General features: G+C 39.0%; 1 protein-coding gene across 7 annotated transcripts in view; it reads right to left on the bottom strand.

Moving 5' to 3' along the window:
• APLP2 (amyloid beta precursor like protein 2) overlaps positions 1 to 13,801 on the bottom strand; it is a 52,394-nt gene that overhangs the window by 37,910 nt on the left and 683 nt on the right. The gene's annotated exons all lie outside the window — the stretch shown is intronic.

Here is a 13,801-nt window from a genome sequence, read left to right as displayed (position 1 = left end):
GGGAATATGCTACCATCACCCAATCTTAATGCCTTTTAGGAGGCAGCACAGTCATGTGTAAGCAACTCAGCTGTACTCCATTTTATTTTGTAGTCTTAGACAGAAAAACACCTTGGAAGAATGCATTAGCCTTTTGGATTTTTACATTTCAGAAGTGGATGTTGGGAACATCATGGCTGCAATTTTCTTCAATATAGTTTTTCAATATGGAAATCTATTAGTACTTCTCATTATAATTGTTATAATAAAGTTGCTGTGGATATCTACTGCACTGTTAAAATACGTTTTGCTTCGTCAGCATGGACACCGTACATAATTAGGGCACATTGAATTTTTCAAATTCCCAAAATGAGGGGTGCTAAAAAGTTGCAACATGACTTAGGAATTCAAAAGATATTGTGTTTAAATTAATATAGTTTAGTTTTGCTTGGTAAATAACTATTTACTTTTGAATGTTTTTGTGACATTTCCAATAATTTTAAACTTGATTTGACTTAAACTTGACTAAAAAAAACTGATGAAACTTGTTTATTTTTCTTATTAACTGATGTAATTACTTCCTAATGTTGTTTTATGATTACAAGGTAATGTTGTATGCTTATCAGGACATGTTTTATGCAGAGAAACTATTTTTTAAAGAACATTACCTGACATTTTTAGAAGGTAAAGTAAAAATTCTTTGGTTTTTCTATAGCAGTTTATGCGCTTTTTAATCAAACATAGATTTACCAAGCTAAATGTTGTCCAACCACAAAAGTAATAGCAGTTTTGAATTCCTCACATCCAAAAACATATTTTGAAGACCTGTCACTGAATAAATTTGCAAAAATTAAGTTTGACCCATAAAATGACAATCTAATCATGTATATCATTGACATGTTTATATTTTGTTTCTCTTGCCTGTGTGAATGAGTGTAAATTGTGTGTACCAAAACATCTGATGAGGTGGGCTCTTGTTCAAAACAACTTATGCCGCCATAAACCAGTAATTTGTAGGTATTAAAAAACAGTCTGGTACATTACTTACTTAAATGTAAGCAAAAAGATATTTTTCTTTGAATTCCTCAATCGTCTTGGATATCCAAGGAATATGACAGTACCAGGACATCAGATACAAGATTTGTCCCAACACAAATAATCAAACAAATTAACTGTCAAGCCATGGTATTTTTTATGTAGTATCAAACTTAGTGATACTCCTTTAAATGTGCATGTTGCTACTGGAGTTTATTTTCTTTTTGCATGCATTTAGATGATTCCTGTTTGACTGAAGCAGTGTCAAATCTCGATGTGCATTAGATAAACAGATCAGTTTTACTAGTAGAATTTAGTGCAAAGCCAAAGGACTCATTCAAGGTCATGGTAATTACTCTGACTGGATTAGTACCTATCCCTCCTCCTCCCACTAACCTCTGTAATTAGTCTTATAGGATGATAAATTACCGCTTTCCCACAGGAATTAGGAAAGTTTAATCCACAAAGAAAGCTAAAGAAGTTGCCTTTGTTTTAGAGTTCAGCACTTTTTGGAAGGAGTCAGCTCCCTGCTCCCCCCTGCAATGCAATAAAACATTTAACAATCGTTCAGCATCCCCAGAAACGTTTTTTACAAGGAGTTCATAACTTCCTTTAAAAAGGTGAGTACCAGGAACAGTCTTTAGACTCCTGGGTATTCCTTGCTTCTGACCTAGATTATTTCAACTGTGGGCATCCTGCTTCAAAAGTAGGACTTCTCTTTTGCAATGAGAACTGTTAAAAGACCGTGACTAAGATATGCTGCAGTTCTGCTTGATCTATGTGGATAATATGAGTCTGTCTGTTGTTGACACAGCAGGCACTGCAAATATAACCATACAAATTAATAATAATAATAACAACAACAACCATTATTGTTATTGTTACTATTACTACAGTGGTACCTCGGGTTAAGAACTTAATTCGTTCTGGAGGTCTGTTCTTAACCTGAAACTGTTCTTAATCTGAAGCACCACTTTAGCTAATGGGGCCTCCTGCTGCCGCCGTGCCGCCGGAGCACAGCTCCTGTTCTCATCCTGAAGCAAAGCTCTTAACCTGAGGTACTATTTCTGGGTTAGCGGAGTCTGTAACCTGAAGCGTCTGTAACCCAAGGTACCACTGTATGTACCACTACTACCATCACATAACGCAACAACAACAATTATTGTTATTGTTTTTATTACTATTATTACTATTGCTACTACCATCACATTATGCACACAAACATCTTGGGATAATCTTGGGATTATCTTTCTCCCAACAGCCAGGGCCAAACCATGATTTTCAACATCTTCGCCCTCACCAAGTACTCAGAAATATTTGTTCATCCATTGGTTCTCTCATTCTCACACACCTGTCATCCTACCAGGGACTATGCCCCCTCAATTCAACCCAACTTTTAAAAGGAAAACTCTACTCTTGAATACTTTAGGGTTCCCCGTCCGCACTTACCTCTGAACTTCAGAAATTTGGAGGAATAGTGCAATGAAATATAAAGGCAGCAGAAAAATACACATAATGCTGCAGCATCATAGAAACAATAGAATGTCAACATCTAGAACATGGGTAGGCAAACTAAGGCCTGGGGACCGGATCCGGCCCAATCGCCTTCTAAATCAAGCCCGGGAATCAGCGTGTTTTTACATGAGTAGAATGTGGTAAAATGCATCTTTGGGTTATTTGTGGGGCATAGGAATCTGTTCATTTCCCCACCAAAAAATATAGTCCAGCCCCGCACAAGGTATGAGTGACAGCGGACTGGCCCCCTGCTGAAAATGTTTGCTCCCCCCCCTCCCCGGTTTTAGAAGCTTGCTTTAAAGGCTAGGGAAAAGCAGGCAGGACAAGGCAGGCTCCCTCAGAAAGCAATTCCAAAAACACAATGCTACAACTGAAAAGAACCTGTCTCACGTCCCCCCAGTTCACTTCTAAAGGTGGGAGAATAAATAAAAGACAACCTTTTTTAATTAAAATGCCCAGCACCCCAGGATTTCAGCAAACTCTTAGCCTTAACAGGAACCTAAAGGCAAACACTATAACTGTGCAGCCACATCACCTCCAAACTAACAAATTCAGTGGTCACAAAGTAGTGAGATCAAGCTATGATGGAAGAATAAAAAAGCTACCCAGCACTTACTATAGCCATAAACACACACCCCGCTCAAAACCAATGAAAAACTACGGGTGGCCAACTCTATTCAACAATTATACATATTCAGTGCTGGAATTAACATCTCTGAATATTTACATGTTTAGTTACTGATTAGAGGTCATATCCTCTTTGAAACTATGTCCAGGTACATGAGGCAGTTAATGTAGAAACACAAAATGAGATATCTGATCTGCAAAATGGTGCTGAATTCGCATTTCAGTCTTTCAAAGATAACTGTAACTGGCACAGGCCTATAGAAAGTCATCACCCAGTATACCATAGCAAGGGATTCTCTTTTATTATGGTAAGCATTGTTTGCATTTCAGAGATAACACATTAAAACCATGACCTAGAGAACCATGACCTTTTTTTTCCTAGCCAAAGGTGTGTTTGCCAACCACTGCTCCAGACTATAGATGTCTCTTTTTTACTACATGAAAAAGTACTAGAAACAGTAACTCAAAGTCATGGAGCAGATATTGTTTAGGACTTTATAGCATGGATTGATAAACCCTAGACTGATGGCATACTTGCCATTGCATCAACAAGGTGAATCTTTGTTCATTTCACTTTGATAATGCTTTTGAAAGCTTGGCAACTTCAATTGAAATGTCTTTTGTTACAAAATGAGACTTACGAGTCAATATATTCATATGTTTGCTGGCATCACCACCTACATTACACAGCAACAAGTTACCTTGGTATCATATAAGGCTTAACTCTTGCTTTGAATGGATTAATAGAATGATGAGCCTGTGACTCAGTATTTACTTGCTAGCACAAAGCACTGTCCCTACATTCAGTGAAAATGCCATTCATTTATACTTAAACTGAGGGAGGGAGGGCAGGAACACCTTATAAAGTGTGTTCTGCTTATTTTGCCTTGAGCGCAGGGGTCATGAATCAACAGCTGCTTGCTGACCCATGCATTCCTGGCAAAATGAAGGCAACACATTTCACAAATGAAAAGGAACTTATTATTTCCTATACTGCAAACTCCATGGACAATATTTATAAAGTATGAAGCAGCCCATACAGCTGATTTTAGTGTAGACTCTCCAGGTGCCAGAGTTTTCGGAATATATCCACAGGGGCAAATCAGTGTGCTTTCACACAAACAAAATCTGGAAAACCCTTGTGCATGTGTTACACTGGGAGTATCTGTTTTGTTCTCCTGAGGCATATGTTTCATTTTTAAAAAACAGGGCTTCCCAAACTTGGGTCTTCAGCTGTTTTTTGAATTGCAGTTCCCATCATCCCTGACCACTGGTCCTGAAAGTTAGGGATGATGGGAGTTGTAGACCAAAAACAGCTGGAAACCCAAGTTTGGGAAACACCATTTTGAAATCTCGCCCACAATGTCAAAGGAAGAAGTTGTGAAAAGGGGAAGCTCTAAAGAGCAGTGATTCACTACAGTACTTCCCAATTCCTGGGGAACCACTTTCTGGTTCTTTCCCACAACCCTCACTATGAAATTTCTCTCTGCAATTATAAAGGGCTTCTAGATAATAAAAAAAAAAATTAACACAGATTATATGAAAGTTATGGATGAAACTTTAAATATCATGCTAACAACCACAAAGACAAGAGGAACAAATACAGCCCGGATTGCAACTTTGTATTTAAAGAAATAATGCAAGTATGTAGAGGAGAAAAGGAAGACAGTGACAGGTTTACTTCCACAAGAGAAACATCTCGGAAAGAACAGCAACTTTATTAAAATATATCAGATTTGCAGTTATTTGAATAGCTTGGCTGTAAAATTGCATTGCCACCTAAACAGAAAGACTGCAGTCAAGAGAGGCTTCAATTGGTGGTTTTATAGGCTCCAAGGTCAAGATACGACCTTAATATCTATTGAAATGCAGAGTCCTATAACCTCTGCATCTTCTTCCACCACTAATAAATCTGCTGATAACAAGAATTAACCTCTCATTTACACCTGTATGACCAAAGTAAAAAGTGAAGGGGATTTGTTTCTTCCCCCAGTCCCACTTCTGTTGATGTTGAGGGGAAGTAGCTGAGGGAAAGAGAAGTCTCAACAGCTTGATGGTATTAACATCATCACTAAGCAAGCCAATCCTTTAACAAGTTTCTGAATCACGTATTGGTATCCATACTTAGTTATGAGAAGTGTGTACTAGGGCAACAATGTAACAAAACTTAAAGGATGGTTCAGCTAAGGGCAACACAAATCTATGCTTAGAAAAAAGCTTAACGGCAATATAAAATTAAGAAGTAAATTACAGTGCTTGGCAAAGAGAATTTGCCAGTTTAACTGGCTTCGTTTGATCCTGAAAAATAGTCTATACATCTTCAACAGGCACTCTTGTAATCATTACAAGAAACTGCCAAGTGCATGTGCTGTGAGCAACTTTTAAACTCTAGATGCGCATGCCTTCTTTGATGTCTCTTAATTCTTTCCACCATGGCAGATTATGGTTTGTTGTTAAAGAAACTCTAAAATGTGAGATTTACATTCTACAAAAAGAGTTCAAAAATGCTGTACACTCTGCCCTACTGCTTCCTGGTTCAAGTGGAAAAACATGACATTTTCTTTGAAGAATTTTACCTCTGGATTGCTGTTCTATTCTGACTGCAGTAGACCTACTGCAGTCTGTATGGTTAACCACAGAAGCTGTTAGCTCCCTTACAAATTGTTAGATTTAAGTCACTAAATTAAGAGACTGGTTATTTACATGGCAGAAGTCAGACTAGGGCTCAAGTTCACCAGAAAGAGGCAAAAGCAGGACAATGGCTTTCCAAGATCACCCCACCTATCTAACTAGCCACTATTGTGCCTACATGTGGACATGAACTTATTTCCAGCTGAACATGCAGGAAGTGATGCCATGGTAGGAAAGAATACTGTGCATGCTAGCCCTCAGTCGCTTAATAGTCAGGTATTTCTAAATTAGCAATTAGAAAACAAAAACTGCTACAAGCTTACAAGTAGACTTTCCTGGACATCTTGCCAAAAATACACTTCCCCCAAAATGCAGGCAACAGAATTGTAAACCGATTTTTAAAAAATGAAAAAGCATACCACCAGTCTTAGCTTCCTTCCACTATGAAAGAGACTCAGACATCAGCCAGTATGCTGTCACCATGCATTTTTATTCCATCAATGATGAGCTGGTCTGAAGGGCAAATTGATTATAGCACTGATGATCTTGAGGCCTTGTAGCCCATGGCTAGGAAAATGATGAATAATTTTAAAGATTTCCCCCCTGAGCAAAAGCATGAAGACACTGTACTAAACTGGACTGTTTTCCAGTTTAAGATCAGGGATGGGGGATATTCATGTCAGATTTGATTAGTTTAGACACTGAGGAACTTAAATGTATACATGCCAACCACAAAAATAAACTGTCTCCAATGAATTAGACATGAATTATTCCCAATAGTTACACTTGCCAGTTATCAAACGTAGCAACTTAATTTCAACACAAAAATACATAAAGCTTGATTACAGTTGCCCAAAAGACTGCAAATATTGCCACTGCATTCCCAGTATCCACAAATTTAACAGACCATAGCCTTGTTGACAACTGAAGATACTAAATGCTAACGGATTATAGTTTTGGATAACAAAACTAAGACATGGGGGTGGGGTGGGAGCTTTGCAAATGAAAAGTAAAATTGCTAAATATAGATCCTGGTGGCCATGTGTCAACTTCTGCTATCAAATCCAACATACTGTCTTCAATAATACCATAATTGATCAAAATAAATCAAACGTGTAAATACCAAGAACAGGGACATGGATAATACTGGATTAAATACGTACCTTTTCAAAGGAGAAACATAAAATATTTGGTAGCTAAGTATTACCTGTAAACTGATAGTCTTTTGAAGCACATCTAAAATTGATGTTCAGTGCATTCTGTCTGTGATTGAACTTAATTGGGAACCAGGTCTCCAGCTGCAATTTCTAGTACCTTTTTGTCTGCCAGGCATTTAGGGGTTTGTGTTATATAAACCATACAGTGATTTGCAATACCCTGGGACTGTATCTAGAAGCAGGGTTAAGAAAAATTAACACACTTCCATTCCCACATAGGAAAAACATCCTATAGCATTTTACATAACAGTTTGGGGGAAAACAGATGATTTTGTCTAAACAGATTTTACACTCATTTTTATTGTGTTTTGATGTTCGCAAGCTATGCTGTATCAATATAAGAATAGACAAGGTGTACTTTGCTGTAGACTTAAGGTAATAGCAAGCAGCATAAAATGTAATACATCAGTGAAACAATGCCAACAGACCAAAAACAAAATCATTGTCCAGAAAATATACCACCTGAACAGGATAAAACAGCATAAATCATCCATACCAGGGTTACAGAAGCAAGCACCCAGCCTGGAGGCTACAGTTCTGTCTCCACTATGTGGCTTTTGGCTTTAAAAAAAAAAATCAGAGCTTTACCAGTCTACCAAACATAGATCTCAACTCTTCCCATTTCCCCTCTACAGGCCACATTTTAGAAGATAGCAGGGTTATTCTTTCACCACTTGACCTCCACAGACAGTATCTTAAGCTGTCATCACCCGTGCCAAAACCACAGCTGTTAGCAAGCATTACATGCTGGCCTACAATTTGCACTACTGCAATCATGGAGGAAAATGTGGTGGACCTACTACTGATAACCCATCACCATATGTCAAGTCTGACTTCAGCTTTTAGCTTGCAACTCTGGTCAGCAAGTACAGTGGTTCTCCCAAAAAACCTGCAATTCAGTGAAGGGTTGTGGGCAGCACCTAAAAAATGTTCTAAAGCAGCGTGTCAGTAAGCTCTGCTATAATAAGAGTCATTGCTACTAGATCTGCTAGCTACTAGATCTGCTTGCTATTCTGTGCACAATCCATTTCACAGGCACATACACAGTTTTAAACAGATGGCTTTAATCAAGCCAACCAGCCAAAGTTAGCAATGACTATACATGCTAGAATACAACTCAGTCATACAACAAACATGGGCTAGACTGTGCCCATAGTCTTCAACTGTGCATTTAAGCAATTAGAAATCTGTTAGTTTTGCCTTCTAATTCCTACAGAGAAAACATATCAAGACATAATTTCAACCTCATCAATGAGCATTCTTGTATCTGCTAAGATTTAAACAGTTACAGAAAGGTGTAATAAGGACTCTAGCTTTTACAGACCTGCAGTACTAGCAATAAGAGTTTTGCCATAATGCTGCACCAAAGCAGAATGAAGTATATGAGAAAAGGTAAGCAAGCAAAAACATTTAGAGCAGATCGCCTGTTCAAGACCTCTTCTGTTTCATGACCTGAGAAAGCTGTGCAGGGAACAAAAGATGTGAAAGGGAATATTTTAAGAACAGGGGCTAAAGTTAATGCACATTTGAAAATGGAACTAATGAAGCAGTACATAGAAGCTATGTATGCTGCTTATAAGACTTCAAGGGTAAAGTTACTAGCTCAAAACGTATTGAGCAATTGAGCACAATGAGCTGTGTACTATAAAAAGGTTGAATGCATAGAGTGTATAGCTGAAGGCTATAAACAAATTGCAAGTTCTGATTTAGAAGACACTATTAAAGCTGGAAGTTGCCATTTCCAGAGGATACCATAGTTCCTCAAAACTAGATTTTTGTGTGACATCCATCTTCTGTCCTTATATGTACAATACCTTTCAGAAGGCAACTCATCCATAACAACAAAAATTCCAACTGTAAGAATTTTATTGGAATGAGTAACAACTAGAAATGTAAATGTGCAAAAGCAATTCCAAAATGAAACACCAACAGGGTCAGAATATTAATTCAAATTACTCCAACTACTACTCAGAATTGAGTGCAACAAGTTCTATTTCTTTCATGTAACTTGATCTGCAGTGAAGTCAAGCAATGGACAAAATTGTATTAAAATCTTTAATTTTGTTTAAAGTTTATTGTTATGACTTGTTTTAAAAACCAATTTTTTAAAGTTATGTGCCTGCTGCAGCAAAGAATGTCAAGGTAAGCTATATGAAGCATAGCTTCTATGTTCTCTCTCTCTATATATATATATTTGATTCATGAGCTGCTATATGCAATTTAGAACCTGACATAATTTTGTTCTTTAATGTGTAGGTGAACTTACAGATCAGAAACCATGTGCTAAATTAAATGAAACAGATAGTTTCAAAAAGTGTGTATACAGAATGCATTCACAGACAGAGCTGCAGCTCATAGTCAACAATCTTAATTTGACCCCTTCAAAGGCACACTAATAGAGTGATTTGTTTCAGTGCAGCCAGTTTCCATTTCAGGACAGCTCTAAATATATTAGTAGTCCAGCAGGTAAACATCCAGTTTGAGTTCATTTCATCTCTTCCTGCATGCCAGTGTGCAAAAATACCATTTCGTGCTAATAAGATCATTTAAAAGAGGGAAACAGATTGTCTCTTGCCATATGAAAGTTGATGGTTCCTGACCTTGAGTCCAGGTGATTTGAAGAACCATTTTCTCCCTTAAGCACCTGCCCACCCACTCTGTTCAGAGACTTTGCGCCACACCTGTTTGCCTTCAGAGGCTGAGCTAACTGGGACATGGACAGGGCCTTCATCATAGTGGCACCAAGACAGTTCAACTGTCTACCTCAGGAAGCATGCCTAGTTTTCTCTCTTTTGACCCTTAGATAAATTGTCAAGAAGTTTATTCCACCAAGCCCTTAGAAAAATTTCCTCCTTGCCATAGATATTTTTTATAGTTTGGATCTCTGATAATGGCTTTTTTTATTCATTGTAAACTACCTTAGGAACCTTTGTGGCCAAAATGTAGGGCAGAAGTGTCTTAGTAAGTAGAACTCAGCAAATCAGCCCTGTCTGGGAAGAGGCAATTAAGTAGTAGTGGTTAATTTTCTTTTGCCATTCCATTTAACGACCTATGAAGAATGCCTTACTCAACACTGAGCTTCACATACATGCACTTCCAAACATGAGGCACAAACTGAAAACAGACATGTCGTAGATGTTAAACAGATTAATGGGTGTCCTGGGGACAGGGACTGGTTATCTGAGATAATTGAGTGAAAGAAAATCCACCTGACAGATGCCAAATCTACTGTTGCGTTGTTTTTTCTGTGATAGAACTAAACTTCATTAAGCACTATTAAGGCCACCTTTAACCTCTTATGGAAGTCAAATGGCCATAAACCATCTTTCTGGTCAATACGTTTTCAGACCCAAAGTACCCCAATTTCTCTCTTTATTCTCATGATTAAAATAGCAATACGCATGTCCAGAACTTAGACGGCATAGTCCGTTGCTAACCTACCACACAAAGCTGTAAGCTTAGATGGCAGCCTTCTGTCTAGCTACAGCCTCCACTTCAATGGCTCCTACGTAATCAATACATAGTTGGGATTTTGCTTTGCATATATAGCTCTATACTGGAAGGAAATAGGGCAGGCCTTTGCCACTAATTCCTGCACATGATACAACTTCCAGACAGGATACAAACAAGCAGCTGAAGTTGTCTCGGATATGAGGGAGGAAGTGCCACACAGTTGGAAGAGATTTTAACAGGTGTAGGGGATTAATTCCATAATCAGGAAGCCCCCCTCCATGCCAAGTAATCCGAGAGGGGCTTTAGTTGGAATCCCACACCCCGGCCTCACTGAGTCTTGTTATCAACCTGGCAGAAAAACTTCAGGCAGGTTTTTCAAGATCAGTTATTGTCACTGAACTGCCATCACATTGCAAACAATTGTTGAGGAATCTGAAGAATTTTCATATAAGCAAAACTTGAGAAGACAATGAATTTAGGTAGCCTCACAGTGAATTCTGAAGGGCAAAATATATGAGATACGAGTCAACCTTTTTTGATCAGGATCATATTCTGTAGAATTTAGCAATGTGAACAAGGCAATTCCCATGCAAACAGTATGATCTTATAAAAATTATCCATGTATTTATGAAAAATTATCCCTGCAGGGCTGCCTTGAAGGCTGAGTTAATGTCTGAAATATGTTTTTGAACACTTTTGAATAACTATGTTATTGATAGGTATACACATCTCTATTGGTGTAAGGTAGACTTAGTTCTATTGAACTACCTATGTGCTATATCCTGCTTCTCTAGCTAACTTCTGCCAAAAACCACCCTACAGTTTGGAAATTTCTGTATTATGTTTTAATGTGGACCTTGAGAATTAGAATAATGTTGATGGGAAGGCAGGTCTTCCATGTCATCTAAGAAGAGCAAGTATTTAAATGTTTCATAAATACCCATTATGCTCTGATAAAGCTTTAATCTGAAAGACAATGAAATAGGCAGTTGAAACCAGAAGATTTAGCAAGGATCTATTGAGCGGATAACACAAAACAAATGATTTTTTTCCCTACAAAGTTGTCCTCTAAGCTTCTAGACCAATCTGACACTACATTTCTTGTTACTGTGCCAAGAATGCAGAGGTCAGTTCTCATGCATTTGCAAGCACACATCCAGGGTAAAACAAAGACTCAGAAGATAGGTTTCAGACTCAATCTTAAGATAGCAATCCAAATTCTTAGCATACCACTGCAGCATCCCTTCTTGAACTCCTACAGAAAACCATTTGTTTTTATCCCAGAAAGGTTTGGCAAAAACCCATATTCATTTAAGCCCCCAATGCCAACCCTTTACCAGATAAGTAGAAAGAAGCCTTACATATCAAGAGCCCTGAAATGCTTTCACAAACACAGGCAAAATCCTGTTATGAAATGGCACCAGAAGAAGTAAGAGCTTGCTAGATTTAGAATATAAAATACGGGCAACATCATAAATTACTTTTGCAGCACTGTTTTCTACCAAGTCGTTATCTTTGGATAAGAATACTTAAAATGCTGGTGGAAACTGGACACACTGATCAGCTTCATATCCAACAGAGCAAGACTGTCAAAGCAAGCAGGTAAGGAACACCTCAGCTTGCAGAACAACAGACTGGAGATCACTGGCTTCAAGGAAAGTGGAAAACTACAGTATCCAAGGAGGCTCAGGAAGGGGCTGAGTATGACACACCCTCTAGCACAGCAGTGTTTCCCCCCAGGTTGAGAAAGAACTGAGAACACCACAAATACTGCAGAAGCAAGGTACTTTCCACACACAAAATATACAATGCAAATCCGAAACCAATGCTGGAAATGGTTAAGTGAGACATTTTAACATCACACTGCAGAAATCTCAGCAAGGGTTCTTTCTGGGCCTTTCCCTCCTTATCTCGGTCATGAGAGCCAGGTATGCCAGGAGAAGGGATAGATTAAGGACAGGGGAAAATGAGGCACAATCTTCTCCCCCTGCAGCTCTTTTCTCTTCTTTAGGGAGGGGTAGGGAAGAGAGAGAAAAAACCTCCAGAACACCAAAATCTCTGATTGAAGGGGGTGTTGCTTAAGGCAGATTGTACAGAAAGAGACAGGATTGCTCAGTGTGGGAGTGTTGAAGTGGAGGGGTGGGGGAAGAGAGAAAGGAAATGGCTGTAAGCAAATGGAGGACACAGAGGTGGAAGTAGGAAAGCAGGGCGGGCAAGAGAAATTCCTGGAAGACGGGGGGGGGGGGGGAGAAAACCATAGGCACTGGAGGACAAGGTAAGTTACAGAATCTGAAGGAGGAAGAAGCAGAGTCACAGAATTGTAGAGTTGGGAGGGACCCTGAGGGTCATCAAGTCCAATTCCCTGCAAGGGAGGGGGAAAGCAGGGGGGTATTTTATTATTATTATTATTATTATTATTATTATTATTATTATTATTATTGAAATGTTTAGTTCAAGCATCCTAATTGGAAACAACCCAGTCCTTTGAAGTCTTCAGATCTAAAGGGCATAAATGCTACACTGGAGGAACTGTCCTAATGAAACCTTGATGAACCTGTACACAGCAGCACCAAGAGGCACCGTGCGCTGCCTTGTTTTTACCCGTCAACATCTTATACAAGGTGAAATCCCGTATTAAAGACAAGCCCTGTTGGATCAAAGTGGAGCAGAGCCCTACTTTGCAAGGGTGTTGTAAGGAGAGTCCTGGAGAGCTCTGGCGACACACAGAAGCACTCCATATACACTGAATACTATGTTGTAGCACCGATCCCCTATTTACCCTGGCTTCTAACGCTGGAGGTGTATATCTTTCGGACTCACCTAACTGTTGGGGGATGTAGGTCGTTTTAAACCATTACTAATACTTGTTTCAATGTTGCAACCCTAGGACCTTATAGTGAAGGGCAGGAAAATAATAATTACAACGACAATGATAATCACTCGCTCTCATGACTACTGTGAGGAACATCACTGATGATGATGATGATAAAACAGCAATTATGCTACGATACTGGGAGGGTGGTCAGTGGCTTAGACTCGGAAGAAACCTGGGGGTCCAAATCCCCGAACCCACCTCAGCAAGCATGAAGCTCACTGGATGCGACCTTTGCTGGTGGTGGTGATGTGTGTGTGGACGAGGGAAGCCAGTTACTGCCCCTCTCAGCCTGACCTACCTCGCAGGGTTGTTGCTGCAGGCATGGGAGCAAAGCAACAAGGAAAAGGTGCAATAAATAAAATAAACGCCAATAAACCTAGTTTAATCACTCATCCTAGGATTACACAATGAATCAATAGATAATAAGGAGGATTTCTGGAAGGTGGGGGAATTAAGGCTAAAAATAAGA

The sequence above is a fragment of the Podarcis gaigeae genome, assembly GCF_964106915.1.
Source record: "Podarcis gaigeae genome assembly, chromosome: 15".
In the NCBI taxonomy this organism is placed as follows: domain Eukaryota; kingdom Metazoa; phylum Chordata; class Lepidosauria; order Squamata; family Lacertidae; genus Podarcis; species Podarcis gaigeae.
This window is presented reverse-complemented; position numbering and strand designations above follow the sequence as displayed.